The 7860-nt window shown below is 38.2% G+C and overlaps 1 pseudogene; it reads left to right on the top strand.

Annotated features, from left to right (window-relative positions):
• Nucleotides 1–861: 861 nt before the first annotated feature.
• Nucleotides 862–2485, top strand: LOC138176724 (activator of 90 kDa heat shock protein ATPase homolog 1-like; annotated as a pseudogene).
• The last annotated feature ends 5375 nt before the right edge of the window (nt 2486–7860 follow it).

Below are 7860 nucleotides of genomic sequence, written 5' to 3'. Positions count from 1 at the left end.
AGAGAGAGAGAGAGAGAGAGAGAGAGAGAGAGAGAGAGAGAGAGAGAGAGAATAGAATATATGGAGGGTGGAGTGGGGGAATAGGATGGAGGGAAATATAGTTAGCAATAGTAACTGTGAAAAAAATTTTGAAGCAAGTTTCTCTAATAAAGGCTTCATTTCTCAATCACTTAGAGAACTGAATCAAATTTATAAAAATAAGAGCCCTTCCCCAACTTATAAATAATCAAAAGTTATGATCAGTTTCCAGAAGAAGTAATCAAAGCTATTTATAACCATATGAAAAAATACTTTAACTCACTATTGATCGGAAGAATGCAAACTAAAACAATTCTGAGGTACTACCTCATACCTATTAGATTGGCAGATAGGTCAGAAAAGGAAAATGACAAATGCTGGAGAGGATGTGGGAAAAATGAGACATTAATGCATTATTGGTAGAGTTGTAACCTTATTCAACCTTCTGTAGAGCAATTTGGAACTAAGTCCAAAGGGCTATAAAACCATGCATACCCTTTGACCTTGCAATAACACTACTAGGTCTGTATCTCAAAACAGATAAAAAAAACCTAAAAGGAAAAGGACCTATATGTACAAAAATACTTATAGCAGCTATTTTCTGGGGGTAAAGAATTAGAAATTGAGGGGATGCCCGTAAATTGGGGAATGGCTGAACAATTTGTGCTATGATTATGATGAAATACTATTGTACTATAAGAAATGATGGGAGAAGGTTGGGTTGGGGGGGAGGTGGAAGGAAAAGCAAGCCAGGAGGCACTGGGCTTGTTTCCAGGTGCTGCCGCTGCCAGGTGCCTCAGGCTGGGCCATGGGGGAGCCTGCAGCAGCAGAAGCCAAGACCAGATGGCCAAGTGGGGTGAGGGTGACCCACACTGAATCGTGGAGGAGTAGGTAGATGCTACTAACGTCAATAACTGGCACCGGACTGAGAGGGATGCTTCAAACTGGTCCACTGATAAACTGAAATCCCTGTTTCTGGCAAGCCAAGTAGTGCAACTGTGAGGTGACAGAAGTGAGCAAGCTTGATGGAGAGGCATCGATCAACAATCGAAAAGGCAAACTCATCTTCCTCTATGAGTGGACCATCAAACTGAACTGGACAGGTAATTCTGAGTCAGGAGTACAAGGGGACACGTGGAGATCCCCCACTTGTCAGATGAAAACTACATCAATGAAATGAAGGTTAGTGTGAGCCATGCCAAAGATGAGCCTGACACAACCCTGTTGGCCTTAATGAAGAAAGGAGGTGTGACAAAGATCTGAAATGCAGGAGAAACTTATATCAGGACTCTTTAAAATAGAATTCACACAGGGCATGATCTTACCTACTCTGAATGGTGAGACAGTAGATTCAGTCCCCCAGCTGCCAGTGAAAGCTGAGGAGTCCAAAGTCAAACCTAGTACTTCGGCAAGTCAGCCTAAAACTGTTGGTGTCAAGATCCCTACCTGCAAGATTGTTCTGAAGGACACTTTCTTTCCTTTTTTTTCAAATGCTTTATTAACTTCTGATTTACATCATTCATTTCTGATAGATTTTGAGTTACATATTTTCTCCCTGTTTTTCCCCTACCCACTGCCCCAAAATAGCAGTCCCACAGGATATCCCCTCCTCCAATCTGCTCTCTCCCATATTTTCTCCTATACCCCTTTTGACTTTTCCAGTGGATCTCTATGCCTCAGTGCATGTATATCTTATTTCCCAATTACATGTAAGATGGTATTAATAATAGTATGTATATATATTTGAGTATTTGATTTTAAAACTTTGAATTCCATATTCATTCCCTTCCTCCCTTGTCTCCCACCCTTACTGGGAAGATAAGCAGTTCAGTATAGGTTGTTCATGTGTGGCTAATGCAAAATAATAACATAGTAGATATACTGTAAAAGACTGACTATATTTCCTTCCCTCCTATCCCACCTCCCACTTGTTCTATTCTCTACTTTGATCCTGTCCCTTTTCAAAAGTGGGTGCTCCCAACTTCCCTACCCCCAGCCTGCCCTCCCCTCCATCATCCCCCCTCTCATCCCCTTCCCCCTCTACTCTCCTGGAGGGTGAGATACCCTATTTAGTGTGTATTTCATTCCCTCTTTCATAACACCACCAGAGGAGCTCTTTAGGGTGTTTGTCACCTAGGAGATGGTTCAGGCCTTAACCCATGCTCCTGCTGTGTTAGAAGCAGATAAGGGGGGAAAGTTTCACTTGCTGGATGGCAAGGTCACCAGGGAGTTCTTAGATCTCGTCCCTAAAAACAAAATTGTGATGAAATGGAGGTTTAAGTCTTGGCCTGATGGACATTTTGCTATCATTACCTTGACCTTTATTGACAAAGATGGAGAGACAGAGCTTCTCATGGAGGGCAAAGGCATCCTATCACCAAAGGAGGACCGGACAAGACAGGGCTGGCAGCGGTACTACTTTGAGATCATCAAACAGATCTTTGGTTGTGGTGCATGCTTATTCTAATTTCTACAGGGCCATGGCCCACACTCAGTCCAGCTCTCTACTGTCCTGCTGCTGTTACTGGCAGGATTACACCATCCCAACTACTATTGTGGGGCCCAGGCCACCTCCCCATTCATATACCATAGTTTTGTGCATGTTTTCTGCTGGGCAGGATCAGACAGTGAATTCTCTTTTATGTGTACATATGCTAAATAAACATAACTTAAAAAAAAAAAAACGATGAGCAGGCTGTTCTTAGCAAAACCTGAAAAGACTTGCACGGACTGATTCAAAGTGAAATGCACTGTGTACAAAGTAACAGCAATATAGATGAACAGTTGTGAATTGCTTTTCTCAGCAATACAATGATCCAAGACAACTATGAAGGACTTACTTATGATGAAAACTGCTATCCATCCCCAGAGAGAGAACCGATGGTGTCTGAATACAGATTGAAGCATACTTAAAAATTTTTTTTTGCAAAAAATAAAAAAAAATATATAAAAAGTAGTGAAGTATGCAATACTATGGAAACATTTCTATCCAAAATGGTAAACATTTGAAAGAAAAGAGCTGTAATGTCCAAAGAACAATCATTAGTTATCTGAAAAATTCACATATGCACAATGTCTCATTCCCCTGATTATATGGGATAATTGTGTTATTTCCACATTTCATTTCTTTAAAACTAAGACCTCACTTGAAAGAGGTTTTCTGTGTCTCTAGATGCCTTCAAATATCAAAATGATACAGAGTAGGATTCATCTTCAGAATAAGATGAGAATTTTCAAATTATAAAAAAAAAATTATGTCTTTACAAGTAACAGTTGGTGATAAGTAAGTTTGTCTGAGATATGAAATAGGAAACAAAATTCTACCAAATTGTCTTTTCTTACACTCACATTTATAAGTTAAAGGTCTGATAGCTATATGTGGGGAATAACTATAAGCAAATATATTTATTTTGGTATGACTTTTCACTTATTTCTAGAATCAGTTAAAGTTCTATTCCAGTGAAATCCTCTTCAAAACCTAGTCATGTTATCAGAGTGATACTAGATTCTGGAAGACTTTATCAGTACAAAAAACTCTGACAGGTTCTCTAAGCCAATATGGTTTTGAGTTTGACCTTGTTGGTAATGGTCTCATATGAAAATCAGCCTAGCTAAGATAGGCAAGGTTCAATATTAGGTTGGCCTAAGAATGATAAAGGTGAAACTTCTTAGAGGCTACCTGCAAATCTGTTTTGCGTGTATTTTGAGGCATTTAGGAAGCAGAGTGGCTTGAGTGTTAGACTCAACAGTGAAGGAGATCTATATTAAAATTCTGCCTCACACACAAGGGCTGTGTGACCCTTGGGCAAATCACTGAACTTCTTTTAGCCTCAATTTCCCATTTGTTAAATGAAGATAATAATATCACCTACTTCCCAGGGTTGTTGTGAGGATCAAATGAAATTTTATATATATATATATATATATATATATATATATATATATATAAAGTGTTATTATATAAGTAATAGCTATTATAATTTGTGTTTGTTATTATTTTTAATATATTTAGATATGTTATTAGATATGGTATTATCTCCCCCATCGGAATGAGCTCATTATAACTAAGGGTTATTGTATTATATGTACTATATGCCTAGCTTAGGACAGTGCCTGGTGGCATTTAATAAATATTTGTTGATTGATTAATTGATTTAGTTAGTGGGAATACCCATTTTTAGGAAATCATAGGCCTTTAACTACTGAAGTGTAATCATTATCAACTGCAATCTTCTGTTTGTTTCAATTGTTTTTGGCAATCATGACTCTCAGATACAGCGTGCCTGATTTTCTTAAGTGTGAATTTTGTTCTTGAAATTTCAGTCTCCACTTCATAAGAATTCAGGGTCTGGAATTCAAGACACTTGTTATAGATTTATAGGTTTCTGAATGCTAAATGCTAAAGATACCTTAAGTAAAAATCAGGTAGCTCTTCACAAGCATAAAGACAATCTTATCTTGAAAATTTTGAGTGGACGTTGGATTATTAAGATTTGGAGATAATTCCATTTTGTCCCTTCTTCTTGGATCAAAGATATAGATGAAGGGGAAAAAGGAAAAATGCAGTACAGATGTTTCCATTGCTAAATTTGGAGCAATTAGGCTTATAGTAGCAGTTGAGAACCACTGAGAAACTAAGGTGATCATCTCTGGATCAGTTTGTTCAAATATGCTATAGCCATGGATAAACAGAGCTGTGGTTAGCAAACTCTGGCTTCTGGGGAAAGCACCAAAATGGTCCTAGGGCAAAATGCATGAATGGTGAACTTAAATAAGCATTTTAAGACAAATTCAATTGAGTGGAGGATTTGTTCACTAGGCCCTGTGAGAGAAGAGACCTTGAGATGCTGCAGCTGATTTGGGAAAGTATCATTTCCAGAAGGGTAAACAAAGCAAGGCTGAGTCAGGGAAGAGCTCATCTTGGGTTTAGCTGCTAGAAGTAATTTTGCTATCTAGTTACAGTCTAACCATATATTCTGGGTAACTAGTTGTGAATCAAGGTAGTTTCTATCTGATAATGGATTGTCAGAGCCCCAGTCATCTGACCTTAGTTACAGAAGAGTTTTAGTCAGATGAAATACTATTTTATTTAATACTCATACCTCTTATAATTTTCACCAGTAGCACTCAGATCTTAGATACAGCAGTTTGATGTAGTCTTTCATTATCTCTCACCTGCACTGTTGTTACAGCTTTCTAATTGATCTCCTTGCCTCAAGCCCCTCCACAAAGATAAAGACTGGGTCTTTGATTTCATTGTTATAGGGAACCCCAAGAAAAGAAAACTTGGTACCATCCCATCCTCCACAGGGCTACCAAAGTGATTTTCCTAAAGCACAAGTCTGACCTTGTCACTCCTTACACAATAAATTCCAGTGGCTCCCTAAAACACAAACTTCTTTGTTATTTGAAGTCTTTTAATGTGTATGTATATATGTACACATGTATGAAAATATGCAATGTCCTGCCTTCCTAGCTATAGACCATAAATCCAAGCAATTTATATTTTTCATCCACTTTGTTTTTGTCATCAAAATATGCTTTGTGAATAGAATATAATATAAAAGTAAATTTAAGAATTATGATCTTACTTAACATATTACAACATAACACAAAATTTTATGTAGGCAAGCAGATATACTAGAAGTTCTGTTTAATTCTGGTTTCAGGATCCATGCTATTTAAAAGTTAAATTGTCTTATAATGCACTTCTTTTGATACTTCAGTAACTCTCTCTTAGAATTTATGCCTTTACACCAAATTTTCCTCATAGCCAGAACCTAGATGCCAGGTTCCAATTTATCTCTATCTCATTACCCTTAGCCAGTAAGGAATCCTTTTGTGCATATGCATTGCTTTTATGATATTTGCTTTTTACTCTTCCTATGCACTTGTCACATTACCACACTCTAATTTGAATCTAGCTAGCTAGCTAGTTATGGCATAGTAGATAGAAATATGGCCTATCCAAATCAGCCAGGTATAACAGCAAGCACCCCACCATTCCCAGGGCGGCTGTCAACACAGGTTCTTAGATCTGCTTTTCTAAAGGAAAGCAACTCAAAATGGGTTAACAATCTTGCTTTAATCAAACACATCATTTACCTAGTTCAGTTGAAGTCAACACCCCAAACTTCAGAGTATACAGACAGAAGTTACAAGCAGAAGTTCCAAGAAGACAGAGAAACATTTCAAGCATACAGGCCTCCAACTGTCTGACCATTACATCCATACCTAGTCACAGTTACCAGAGAGGGAAGCATCAACATCTGGGTTTTCAGAGCCGGGGGGCTCAACAGCTGCCCAGAATCTCCTCTGGTCAAATCAAACAACACTTCTCAAAGTGAGCCCCAAAACAAAGCCTCACATCAGGGTTTATATAGCCTTCACCTGACTCAGAGAATGTAACAACACTCTTGACCCATTGCCCAATCAAAAAGTATTCCAGAAAACTAAGCCAAGCCTCCTGCCATATGCTCCATTTTCACTTAAGACTATCAAAGGGCCTAGGGGCAGGGAAGATCTTAAATTTCTATTCCCATAACACCAGGCCATTATGATTTGATATGATATGGTCAAAGATAAGGACTGGGCCTTTGATTTCATTGTTATAGTGAATCCCAAGAAGAGAAAACTTCCTCTACCAATGCAGGCTGACAACTTCTCTGTAATTTACAACCCTAGAGATCTGTCTAAAACATTTAAAGTTTAAGTGACTTGCCCAGTCACACAACCAGTGTGTGTGTCAGAAGCAGACCTCAAATTCAAGTTTTCCTGGTTCTAAGACCAGTTCTCTATCTACTATTGAATGATCACTTCACATGCCTCATGATTTGTAATCACACACACATTATATACACACATGCACACATATCCATCTGTACATGTATGTATATATGTGCACATACACACATATTAAATATGTATATATATGCAATTTTCTTTTATCTAGACCTACCTATGATTTTATTGGTGTAGAGAGTTCCTGATGAGGAGTAAGGAAATAGATCGATAAGGGTGTTATGATTTTTTGTTTTATAGAATTGCCTAAAACACTAAAAGTTTAAATGACTTGTCCAGAACCTAGATTTTCCTTACTCTGAAGTTAGAGCTCTCTTCATTCTGCCATAATGACTATAATATATCACACATGTTTTAAGTTATTAAAGTTTAAAGTGGAAATAATTTGGAAAAAGTGTATGCATTCATGTATACATATATGCACGTATATAAATAAATGTGCATATACATAGTTGACTAGATGTATACATGTACAAAAATATATACTTTTCTCACTGCTTTTAATAGATTATAAGCTATGTGGGAGCAGGGAGTCCACCTAATTTATCTTTGTATCTTTCCTAGCATATGCCTTTGTGATAGTAATGGCATTTAAAGATTCCCCTGTATTGGCTTGGTTTTTCAAATTGATTGTGTTAAAACCCAGAGCTTGTTAATCCCACCGGTGGAATGGATTTGTTGATGTGAAAAGAGAGTCCTGAACTGGGAGGAGCTGGTGACATAGATTTGGAGAGACAAGAGAGAGGCAGAAGAACTTTTTGGAAGCAGCACCTCGTGGAGGCAGAGAGAGACCGAGGGAATTGCTGGGGGGCCACTTTGAATTGCCCTGGACTTTTGAGACCTGCCCCCTGAGCTGCCAAGGACCGAGGAGACATGGCCGTTTTGCTGGTACTTTGTCTGTCTGTTTTGATGTTGTTTTGCCAGATTTTTCCACTGGTGAAAGACAGTCCTGTTGTTGAAGAAGTCCTGGAACCTGGCTTTTGGTTAAGAAGCCCTGAGACTGTCCTGCAGACAGAGAGTGAATACTGTCCACTGGTGAAG

This window comes from Petaurus breviceps, unplaced genomic scaffold (assembly GCF_028583685.1).
Source record: "Petaurus breviceps papuanus isolate PSGF00001 unplaced genomic scaffold, PetGlider_PUasm1.0 90145, whole genome shotgun sequence".
In the NCBI taxonomy this organism is placed as follows: domain Eukaryota; kingdom Metazoa; phylum Chordata; class Mammalia; order Diprotodontia; family Petauridae; genus Petaurus; species Petaurus breviceps.
The sequence above is the reverse complement of the archived record's forward strand: the minus strand, read 5'-3'. Positions and strand labels throughout refer to the sequence as shown.